The sequence below is a fragment of the Chiloscyllium plagiosum genome, unplaced genomic scaffold, assembly GCF_037043375.1.
Source record: "Chiloscyllium plagiosum isolate Xiang-an unplaced genomic scaffold, Cpla_swu_hap1 HiC_scaffold_7, whole genome shotgun sequence".
Taxonomy (NCBI): Eukaryota; Metazoa; Chordata; class Chondrichthyes; order Orectolobiformes; family Hemiscylliidae; genus Chiloscyllium; species Chiloscyllium plagiosum.
In genome coordinates, this window is record NW_028270145.1 from 41,145,231 (window position 1) to 41,157,692 (window position 12,462).

The 12,462-nt window shown below is 44.6% G+C and overlaps 1 long non-coding RNA gene across 4 annotated transcripts in view; it reads left to right on the forward strand.

Annotated features, from left to right (window-relative positions):
- Positions 1-12,462, forward strand: part of LOC148149596 (uncharacterized) — a 66,844-nt gene that overhangs the window by 29,443 nt on the left and 24,939 nt on the right. For all 4 annotated transcript variants that reach the window (XR_015757642.1, XR_015757643.1, XR_015757641.1 and 1 more), the window contains one exon: positions 6,985-7,127. This is a non-coding gene — a long non-coding RNA (uncharacterized LOC148149596). The remainder of the gene's footprint in view (positions 1-6,984; positions 7,128-12,462) is intronic.

A 12,462-nucleotide genomic window follows, 5' to 3' on the forward strand; every position in this document is an offset into this window, starting at 1 on the left:
GTGATTTATTATTGGAGGTAGTAATTGTTTCACATTTGTTTGGCACAGATGTTAATTGCCATTTGTCAGCCCAGGCCTGGAACATAGAACATGACAGCGCAGTACAGGCCCTTCAGCCCTCGATGTTGCACTGAGCTGTGAATCCAATCTGAAGCCCATTGAACATGCACTATTCCATTGTCATCCATGTGTTTATTCAATGACCATTTAAATGTCCTTAAAGGTCACGTGTCTACTACTGTAGACACGTGACCTTTAAGGACATTTCCATGGCCCTAATATCTCTGAGAAAATAAACTACCTCTGACATCTGTCCTATATCTGTCACCCCTCAATTTAAACTATGTCTCCTCATGCTAGCCATCTCCATCCAGGGAAAAAGGCTCTCACTGTCCTCCCTATCTAATCTTCTGATCATCTTGTATGTCTCTTTTAAGTCACCTCTTAACCTTTTTTCCAACAAAAACAGCCTCAAGTCCCTGAACCTTTCCTCATAAGACCAGCTCCATACCAGGCAACATCCTGGGAAATCTCGTCTGCATCCTTTCCAATGCTTCCATGTCCTTCCCATAATACAGCGACTAGAACTGTACGCAACACTTCAACTGCGGCCTCACTAGAGTTTTGTACAGCTGCAACATGGCCACATGGCTCTGAAACTCAGTCCCTCTCCCAATAAAAGCTAAGGAACTGTACGCCTTCTTAACGACCCTATTAGCCGAGGTGGCAACTTTCAGGGATCAATGCACATGGACACAGATATCTCTCTGCTCATCCACACTACCAAGAATCTTCCCATTAATCCAGTACTCTGTGTTCTTGTTGCACCTTTCAAAGTGAATCACCTCATACTTTTTGTGTTAAACTCCATTTGCCACCTCTCAGCCCAGTTCTGCAGCTTATCTATGTCCCTCTGTAACCTGCAGCATCTTTCCACACTATCCAAAACTCCACCAATCTTAGTATTATCTGCACATTTAATGAATCTATCGTTCTACACACTCAACCAAGTCATTTATAAAAATGACAAACAGCAGTGGACCCAAAACAGATCCTTGCTGTACACCACTAGTAACTGAACTCCAGGATAAACATTTCCCATCAACCACCACCCTCTGTCTTCTTAGACCTAGCGAATTTCTGATCCAAACCATAAAAACACCCTCAAACCCATGCCTCCTTATTTTGTGCAATGGCCTACCGTGGAGACCCTTATCAAATATTTGACTGAAATTCATATACACCACATCAACAGCTTTACCCTCATCCACCTGCTTGGTCACCTTCTCAATTAGGTTAATCAGGCACGACCTACCCTTCACAAAACCATGTTGACTATCCCTAATCAACTTGGTCCTTTCTAGATGATTATAAATTCTAACTCTTCTAGCCTTTGCCAACACTTTACCCACAATTGAAGTAAGGCTCACTGGCCTATAATTACAGGGTTGTCTCTACTCCCCTTCTTGAACAAGGGAACAACATTTACTATCCTCCAGTCTTCTAGCACTATTCCTGTAGACAATGACAAAATAAAGATCAAAGTCAAAGGCACTGCAATCTCCTCCCTAACTTTCCATAGAGTCCTCGGATAAATCCCATCTTGCCCAGGGGACATATCTATTTTCACACTTTCCAGAATTGCTAACAGTTTCTCCTTATGAACCTCAATCCCATCTAGATTAGATTAGATTAGATTAGATTACAGTGTGGAAACAGGCCCTTCGGCCCAACAAGTCCACACTGCCCCGCCGAAGCGAAACCCACCCATACCCCTACATTTACCCCTTACCTAACACTACAGGTAATTTAGTATGGCCAATTCACCTGACCCTGCACATCTTTGGATTGTGGGAGGAAACCGGAGCACCCGGAGGAAACCCACGCAGACACGGGGAGAACGTGCAAACTCCACACAGTAAGTCGCCTGAGGCGGGAATTGAACCCGGGTCTCAGGCGCTGTGAGGCAGCAGTGCTAACCACTGTACCACCGTGCCGCCCACTATCTAGTCTAATAGTTTGTACCTCAGTATTCTCCTTAACAACATTGTATTTTTCCTGTGTGAATACTGATGAAAAATATTCATTTTGTACTTTTCCCACTTCCTCGGACTCCACACACAACTTCCCGTTACTGTCCTTGACTGGTCCTAATCTTATTCCAGTATTTTTTGTTCCTAACATCCCTCCAAAAGCTTTCGGGTTGCCTTGTTCCCACCTGCCAAAGCCTTCTCATGTCCTCTCCTGGCTCTTATTAGCTTTCTCTTTCGATCTTTCCTGGATAATTTTTAAATCTCAAGCACTCCAACTGAGCCTTCACATCTCATCTTAAGCGTTCTTCTTGTTCTGGACAAGAGACACAACTTCTTTAGTAAACCACGGTTCCCTTCCCTCCCTGCCTGACAGGTACATACTTATCAAGGACATACAGTAGCTGTTCCTTGAACAAGCTCCACATTTCAATTGTGCCCATTCCCTGCAGTTTTCTTCCCATCCTATGCATCTTAACTTTTGCCTAATCGCATCATAATTGCCTTTCTCCCAACTATATCTCTTGCCCTGCAGGATATACTTTTCCATTTCCATCACTGAAGTGAATGTAACTGAATTGTGGTCACTATCACCAAAGTGCTCACCTACCTCTAAATCTAACACCTTACCCAGTTCATTAGCCAGTACCAAATCCAATTGTCCTTGCCTCTTGTTGACCAATTTGCATAATGTGTCAGGAAACCGTCCTGCAGACATTGGACAAAAACTGATCCATCTAAAGTACACAAGCTATAGCGTTTCCACTCAATATTTGGAAAGTGAAAGACATCATAACTATTACCCAGTTACTTTCTCTCCTATCCAGAATAATTCTTGCAATCCTTTACACTACATCTCTGGAACTTTTTGGAAGCCTATACAAAACTCCCAACAGGGTAACCTCTCCTTTCCTGTTTCTAAACTTCGCCTGTTCTACCTCAGGAGATGAGTCCTCATCAAACATCCTTTCTGCCACCTGTAATACAGTCCTTGACTAACAATGCTGAAAATGTGTTGCTGGAAAAGCGCAGCAGGTCAGGCAGCATCCAAGGAGCAGGAGAATCGATGTTTCGGGCATGAGCCCTTCTCCTGAAGAAGGGCTCATGTCCGAAACGTCGATTCCCCTGCTCCTTGGATGCTGCCTGGCCTGCTGCGCTTTTCCAGCAACACATTTTCAGCTCTGATCTCCAGCATCTGCAGTCCTCACGGCTCCTTGACTAACAATGCCACACCTCCCCCTCTTTTACTCCCTTCTGTGTTCATACCGAAAAATCTAAACCCCGGAACCTGCAACAATCGTTCCTGTCCCTGCTCTCTGCATGTCTCTTAAATGGCCAGAACATTGAAGTCTTAGGTACCAACCCATGCTGCAAGTTCACTCACCTTATTCCAGAATCTCCTGGCATTGAAGTAGACACACTTCAAACCACCTTCTTGCCTGCCGCTACACTCCTGTGACCTTGAAACCTTATTTATGACCTCACTACTCTCAACCTTCTGTACATTGGAGCTACAATTCAGGTTCCCATCTTTTGTTGAATTAACTTCAACATTCCTGAAGAGCATAAACAAATTGCCTCCCAAGGATATTGATACCCCTCTGGTTCAGTGTCGACCATCCTGTTTGTAGTGGACCCATCTACCCCAGAATGAGCTCCAATTATCCAGATATCTGAATCATTCCTGTAGCCACGTGTTCAACTGCTCTCTCTCCCTATTCCTCACCTCGCTAGCAAGTGACATGAGTAACAAACCAGAGATAACAACTAGAACATAGAACATAGAAGAATACAGCGCAGTACAGGCCCTTTGGCCCTCGATGTTGCGCCGATCCAAGCCCACCTAACCTATACTAACCCACTATCCTCCATATACCTATCCAATGCCCGCTTAAATGCCCATAAAGAGGGAGAGTCCACCACTGCTGCTGGCAGGGCATTCCATGAACTTACGACTCGCTGAGTGAAGAACCTACCCCTAACTTCAGTCCTATATCTACCCCCCCTTAATTTAAAGCTATGCCCCCTTGTAATACCCGACTCCATACGCGGGAAAAGGTTCACACTGTCAACCCTATCTAACCCCCTAATCATCTTGTACACCTCAATCAAGTCACCCCTAAACCTTCTTTTCTCTAATGAAAACAGCCCCAAGTGTCTCAGTCTTTCCTCATACGATCTTCCTTCCATACCAGGCAACATCCTGGTAAACCTCCTCTGCACCCGTTCCAGTGCCTCCACATCCTTCCTATAGTATGGCGACCAAAACTGCACACAATATTCCAGATGCGGCCGCACCAGAGTCTTATACAACTGCATCATGACCTCAGGACTCCGGAACTCAATTCCTCTACCAATAAAAGCCAGTACGCCATAGGCCTTCCTCACCGCACTATTTACCTGGGTGGCAACTTTCAGAGATCTGTGTACATGGACACCAAGATCCCTCTGCTCATCCACACTACCAAGTATCCGACCATTAGCCCAGTACCCCATCTTTTTGTTATTCTTCCCAAAGTGAATCACCTCACACTTAGCTACATTGAATTCCATTTGCCACCTTTCTGCCCACCTTTCTGCCCAGCTCTATATCCTGCTGTAACCTGCCACATCCTTCCTCACTGTCAACAACTCCTCCGACTTTCGTATCATCCGCAAACTTGCTCACCCAACCTTCTAACCCCTCTTCCAGGTCATTTATAAAAATGACAAACAGCAATGGTCCCAAAACAGATCCTTGCGGAACACCACTAGTGACGGCACTCCATGAAGAAACTTTGCCATCAACTACTACCCTCTGTCTTCTTCCATCCAGCTAATTCCTAATCCAAACCTCCAACTCACCCTCAATGCCATATCTCCGTATTTTCTGCAGTAGCCTACCATGGGGAACCTTATCAAACGCCTTACTAAAATCCATATATACCACATCTACCGCTTTCCCCTCATCAACCTCCTTCGTCACCTTTTCAAAGAATTCAATAAGGTTTGTGAGGCACGACCTGCCCTTCACAAAACCATGCTGACTATCCTTGATCACATTATTCCTATCCAGATGTGCATAAATCCTATCCCTTACAATTCTCTCTAAGACTTTGCCCACAACAGAAGTGAGACTCACCGGCCTATAGTTACTAGGGTTATCCCTACTCCCCTTTTTGAACAAGGGAACCACATTTGCTATCCTCCAGTCTTCTGGCACTACTCCTGTAGACAAAGAGGACATAAAAATCAAGGCCAATGGCTCTGCAATCTCCTCCCTTGCTTCCCAGAGAATCCTAGGACAAATGCCATCAGGCCCAGGGGACTTATCTATTTTCACCTTTTCCAGGATTTCCAACACCTCTTCTCTACATACCTCAAAGCCATCCATTCTACTTATTTGTGACTCAGTATTCACATCGACGACAATGCCCTGTTCCTGAGTAAATACTGAAGAAAAGTATTCATTCAGTGTCTCCCCAATCTCTTCCGCCTCCACACGCAACTTCCCACTACTATCCTTGACTGGACCTATTCCTACCCTAGTCATTCTTTTATTCCTAACATACCTATAGAAAGCCTTAGGGTTTTCCCTAATCCTACCGACTAAGGACCTTTCATGTCCCCTCCTTGCTGCTCTTAGCTCTCTCTTCAGGTCCTTCCTGGCTACCCTATAACCCTCAATCGCCCCAATTGAACCTTCACGTCTCATCTTGAGATAGGCCGCCCTCTTCCATTTAACAAGGGATTCCAATTCCTTATTAAACCACGGCTCCCTCGCACGACCCTTTCCTCCCTGCCTGACAGGTACATAATTATCAAGGACACTCAATAGTTGCTCCTTGAACAAGCTCCACATATCATTTACACTCTTGCCTTGGAGTCTACTTTTCCAAGCCACACATCCTAAGTCATGCCTCACCGCATCATAATTTCCCTGACCCCAGCTATATCTCTTGCCCTGTAGTACACACTTATCCCTCTCCATCACGAGAGTAAAAATCACCGAATTATGGTCACTATCCCCAAAGTGCTCACCTACCTCTAATTCTAACACCTGGCCTGGTTCGTTACCCAGAACCAAATCCAGTATGGCCTCACCTCTTGTTGGCCTGTCGACATATTGTGTCAGGAAACTCTCCTGCACACATTGAACAAACACTGACCCATCTAACGAACTTGAGCTATAGCTTTCCCAATCAATATCAGGAAAGTTAAAGTCCCCCATCACAACCACCCTATTACTGTCACTCATCTCCTGAATCACCTTCCCTATCCTTTCTTCTACGTTTCTAGGACTATTGGGAGGCTTGTAAAAGACTCCTAACAGGGTGACCTCACCTTTCCTATTCCGAACCTCAGCCCAAACTACCTCAGATGGCAAGTCCTCATCCATCGTCCTTTCCACCACTGTAATACTATCTTTGACAAGCAATGCCACACCTCCCCCTCTTTTACCCCCACCTTTTACCCCCACTCTTAAGTTTTCACCCTAGCTCCCTAAATTTCTGCCTTAAATCCCCAGCCCTTTTCCTACCTATGTCGTTGGTGCCTATGTGGAACATTACTTGGGACTACACCCCTCCCCCTTAAGGATACCGAAAACACAATCAGAAACGTCATGAACCCTGGCACCTGGGAGGCAACACATCAACCGTGAGTCTCTCTCGTTCCCACAGAACCTTCTATCTGTCCCCCTAACTATGGAGTCCCCAGTGACTAATGTTCTGCTCCTCTTCCCCCTTCCCTTCTGAGCACCAGGGACATACTCTGTGCCAGAGACCTGTACCCGATGGCTTATCACTGATAAGTCAACCTCCTCAATAGTATCCAAAACTGAGGGGAACGGCTACAGGGGGTCCCTGCACTGTCTGCCGGTTCCCTTTCTGTCTCCTGACTGTAATCCATCCACCTTTCCCCTGTACCTGAGATGTGACTACCTCCCTGTAACTCCTCTCAATTACTCCCTCAGCCTCCTGAATGATCCGAAGTTCATCCACTCTGACTCCAGTACCCAAACGCCATTTCTGAGGAGCTGAAGTTGCCAGGATCTTGCTGCAGAGCCACGTGGAGTGCTTCAATATCTGAGGAGGGAAGAATGCTGCTTAACGTTGTGTGAGTATTAGCAAACCCTCGGACCCATGACATTCTGCCTGAGGGAAGGTCAGTTATACAGTCACTGAAAATAGTTAGGGCTAGGACACAATCTTGAGGACCTCCTGCTGTGAGGGCCTGGAGCTGAGATGGCTGACTTCCACCAACCGCACCAATTGCTGTGGGTCTGGAGTCACATGTAGCCCAGACAAGACAAGGACAGCCCTAATCCCTAAAGGCATTAGAGAACTAGATGGGCTTTAACAACAATTGACAAGGGTTTTGTGGTCAACATTAGAGTCGTAATTCCACATGTTTATTAAATTGAATTTCTGACATCTGTCATTGACAGGATTTGACCCAGGTTCAGGATAATAGTTGGGAGGTATCTGAATATGAGTCAATTCGATGGCTGGCTTCCTGGCTGATTTAGAATCCAACTTGACATTTCTGTCCCAATTACAAAATAAAAGTTCAAGTTTTATTATTTCTCATTGAGTGTAATATTATTTTGTCTCTATTTGGTCCCTTGAAAATGGGAATACAGACAGAGTGAGTGAGGGCTGTCAACTACATGAACTTGAATCCTATCTGAACAATTGTGAGATGACCAAAGTTGAAATCGGTTAATGAATTCACTCAGTACAAAGTTTAAATGCACTATAGGTGAGCAGAGTGAGTTGGTTTTCCATGGAAAGGAAGGTATTACGTGATTGTGTGTGCTGTATATCGTGTGTGTGTGAGTGAGAGAGAGAGAGACAGAGAGAGAGAGATAGAATCGTAGAGATGTACAACACAGGAACAGACCATTTGGTCAATTTCATCCAGATATCCTAAATTAATCTCGTCCCATTTGCCAGCATTTGGCTAATATCCCTCTAAACCCTCATTGTTCACATATCCATCCAGATGCCTTTTAAATGTTGTAATTGTACCAGCCTCCACCACTTCCTCTGTTTATTCCACACACGCACCACCCTCTGCATGAAAAGTTGCCCCTTAGGTCCCTTTTAACTTTCTTCCCCACCCCAGGAAAAAATCCTTGTCTACTTATCCTATCCATGCCCCTCCATATAAACCTCTATAAGGTCACCACTCAGCCCCCAAAGCTCCAGGAAAAACAACCTCAGACTTTTCAGCCTCTCTCTACAACTCAAATCCTCCAACCCTGGCAACATTCTTGTAAATCTTTTCTGAACACTTTCAAGTTTCACAACATCCTTCCGATAGGAGGGAGACCAGATTTGCACACAGTATTCCAAAAGTGGCCTAAACAATGTCCTGTACAGCCGTAACATGACCTCCCAACTACTTTACTCAATTCATTGACCAATAAAAGAAAGTATACCAAACGCCTTCTTCACTATCCTATCTACCTGCGACTCGACTTTCAAGGAACTATGAACCTGCACTCCAAGGTCTCTTTGTTCAGCAACACTCCCCAAGATTTACCATTAGTGTATAAGTCCTGCTCTGATTTGCCTTTCCAAAATGCAGCACCTCACATTTCTTTAAATTAAACTCCATCTGCCACTCTTCGGCCCACTGGCCCATCTGGACATGATCCTGTATATTCTGAGGTAACCTCCATTTTGATGTCATCTGAAAACCTCTGAACTATACCTCCGGTGTTCACATCTAAATCATTTATATACATGACGAAAAGAAATGGACCCAGCACCAATTCTTGTGGCACACCACTGATCAAAGGCCTCCAGTCTGAAAAGCAACCCTCCACCAATACCCTCTGTCTTCTACCTTTTGAGCCAATACTGTATCCAAGTGGCTGGTTTTCCCTGAATTCCACGATATCTAATCTTGCTCACCAGCCAACCATGTTGAACGCCTTACTGATGTTCATGTAGATCACACCCACTACTCTGCCCTCATCAATCTTCTTCACAAGCACAAAGTCATGCTGACTATCCCTAAACAATCCTTGTCTTTTCAAATATATTCCCTCCAACAACCTGCCCGTCATCGATGTCAGGTTCACCGGTCTATAGTTTCCTGGCTTTTCCTTACCATCTTTCCTAAATAGTGCCATTACATTAGCCAACCCTCAGTCTTCCAGCACTTCACCTGTGACTATCAATGACATAAATGTCTCAGCAAGGGGCCCAGCAATCACTTCCCGAGTTTCCCACAGAGCTTGAGGGTACACTTGATCACATTCTGGGCATTTATCCACCTTTATACATTTTAAGCCCAGCTCCTCCTCCTCCGTAATATGAATATTTTTAAGATGTCACCATTTCTTTCCCCACATTGTATTGTCTTTCATGTCCTTCTCCACAGTAAACATTGATGCGAAATATTCATTTAGTATCTCCCCAGTCTCCTGTGGTTTTAAACATAGGCTGCCTTGCTGATCTTTGAGGTGCCCTATTCTCTCCCCAGTTACCCTTTTGTCCTTAATCTATTTATAAAATCCCTTTGGATCTTCCCTAATCTTATTTGCCAGTGTTACATCATGTCCCCTTTCAGCCCTCCTGATTTCCCTTTTAAGTATACTCCTACCGGGCCTCTTAAGTATTCACCGGGGTGGCACGGTGGCTCAGTGGTTAGCACTGCTGCCTCACAGCACCAGGGACCCGGGCTTAATTTCCACCTCGGGCAACTGTCTGTGTGGAGTTTGCACATTCTCCCTGTGTCTGCGTGGGTTTTCTCCGGATGCTCCGGTTTCCTCCCACAGTCCAAAGATGTGCAGGTCAGGTGAATTGGCCATGCTAAATTGCCCGTAGTGTTAGATGCATTAGTCAGGGGTAAATATAGGGGAATGGGTCTGGGTGGGTTGCTCTTCGGAGAGTCGGTGTGGACTTGTTGGGCCAAAGAGCCTGTTTCCACACTGTAGGAAATCTAATCTACTGCATTTATACTCTTCTCGTGATTCACTCACTCTCTGCTGTCTGTACCTGGCATATGCTTCCTTCTTTTCCTTAACTAAAATCTCAATTTCTCCCGTCATCCAGCATTCTGGGTAATCCAAGATGGAGGATGGGAAAAATTTCTGGCTGTAACAGCTGCTCCTTTTTTTGAGGTATTTTAAGTGCTGGAGGTGATTTCCTCGAATTCCAGGAGCAGCAATTACTGTTTTATATGCTGTTGCATTGTTTTGGAACTTTGGAAAAAAAAGTCAAAACAACAGCAGTTTTGAAAGGGAGAAGAACAGACAAAGGAAGCACATTGTGAGGGCTGTGCAGGAGAGAAAGAGAGAGAGAGAGAACCTGCACAGTTACTGCCTTTGCTGTTTTTGAATTCATGTGTCGCTGGACATCGGAGTGCATCTGGGAAAATTAACAAACAGTGAATTTCACAACTAATCTTGGAGGAACTGGATTGGGTGAAGTTCACAACACAGAATCAGATAAGTTAATTGTTGTTTTAAGTCTGTCCAAGAGAAAGGCTGTATTAGTGAGTACAGTGGATTATTTCTTGATTGTATGTTTTTTGGAGATAAGTCTCTTGATTAAACTTAAAATATAAGCCATAGCTATTCAACCTGGTGCAGTGTTTTGCACAGGAATATGACGGTGTTATTTTCTGGGTCTGTAGATTGCGATGGAGCAAAAATAGCCTTTGCAATGATATGTACTTCTTGTCAGATGTGGGAGTTTATTGAAAGTTTAAGGGTTACTGCGGATTACATCTGCCATAAATGCAGTTGGATGCGAATCTTACCAGATTGAGTGGATTGGTTGGAGAGACAGATAGAAGCGATGAGGAATTTGCAACAGCAACAGTATGTGATGGATGGCAGTTATAGGAAGGGGGGAAAGTCTCAGATACAGTCACATAGATAGGTTAACTCCAGGAAGGGTAAGAGAGGTAGGCACCTAGGGCAGGAGTCTTTTGTGGATATACCCATTTCAAACAGGTATGCTGTTTTGGAAAATGTAGGGGGCGATGGATTCTCAGGGGAACGTAGCATGAACAGCCAAGTTTCTGGTATTGAGACTGGCTCTAATGCAAGGAGGGGTACGTCGGCTTCCAAGAGATCAATTGTATTAGGGGATTCTGTAGTCCGAGGTACAGACAGACGTTTCTGTGGCCAGCAAAGAAAAAGCAGAATGGTGTGTTGTTTCCCTGGTGCCAGGATCAAGGATGTCTCAGAGAAGGTGCAGAATGTTCTCACAGGGGAGATGGACCAGCAAGAGGTCATTGTCCACATTGAAACCAATGATATAGGAAGGGAAAAGGTTGAGATTCTGAAGGGAGATTACAGAGAGTTAGGCAGAAATTTAAAAAGGAGGTCCTCAGGGGTTGCAATATCTGGATTACTCCCAGTGCTACTAGCTAGTGAGGGCAGGAATAGGAGGATAGAGCAGATGAATGCATGGCTGAGGAGCTGATATATGGGAGAAGGATTCACATTTTTGGATCATTAGAATCTGTTTTGGGGTAGAAGTGACCTGTACAAGAAGGACGGATTGCACCTAAATTGGAAGGGGACTAATAAACTGGCAGGGAAATTTGCTAGAACTGCTTGGGAGAATTTAAACTAGTAAGGTGGGGTGGGGGTGGGAGTGGGAGAGCCCAGGGAGATAATGAGGAAACAGATCAATCTGAGACTGGTACAGTTGAGAACAGAAGTGAGTCAAACACTCAGGGCAGGCAGGGACAAGGTAGGACTAATAAATCAAACTATTTCAATGCAAGGGGCCTAACAGGGAAGGCAGATGAACTCAGGGCATCGTTAGGAACATGGGACTGGGATATCATAGCAATTACAGACACATGGCTCAGCGATGGGCAGGACTGGCAGCTTAATGTTTCAGGATACAAATGCTACAGGAAGGGTAGAAAGGGAGGCAAGAGAAGAGGGGGAGAGACATTTTTGATAAGGGATAGCATTAAAGTTGTGCTGAGGGAGGATATTCCCAGAAATACATCCAGGGAAGTTATTTGGGTGGAACTGAGAAATAAGAAAGGGATGATCACTTTATTGGGATTGTATATAGACCCCCTAATAGTCAGAGGGAAATTGAGAATCAAACTTGTAAAGATATCTCAGCTTCAAATCTGTAAGAAAAATAGGGGATTTGAACTTTCCAAACATCGACTAGGACTGCCATAGTGTGAAAGGTTTAGATGGAGAGGAATTTCTTAAGTGCGTACAAGACAATTTTCTAATTCAGTATGTAGATGCACCTATTAGAGAAGGTGAAAACTTGACCTGCTCTTGGGAAATAAGGCAGGGCAGGTGATTGAGGTGTCAGTGAGGGAGCACTTTGGGGCCAGCGACCATAGTTTTATTTGTTTTAAAATAGTGGTGGAAAAGAATAGACCAGATCTAAAAGTTGAAGTTCTAAATTGGGGAAAGGCCAATTTTGATGGTTTTAGGCAAGAACTATCG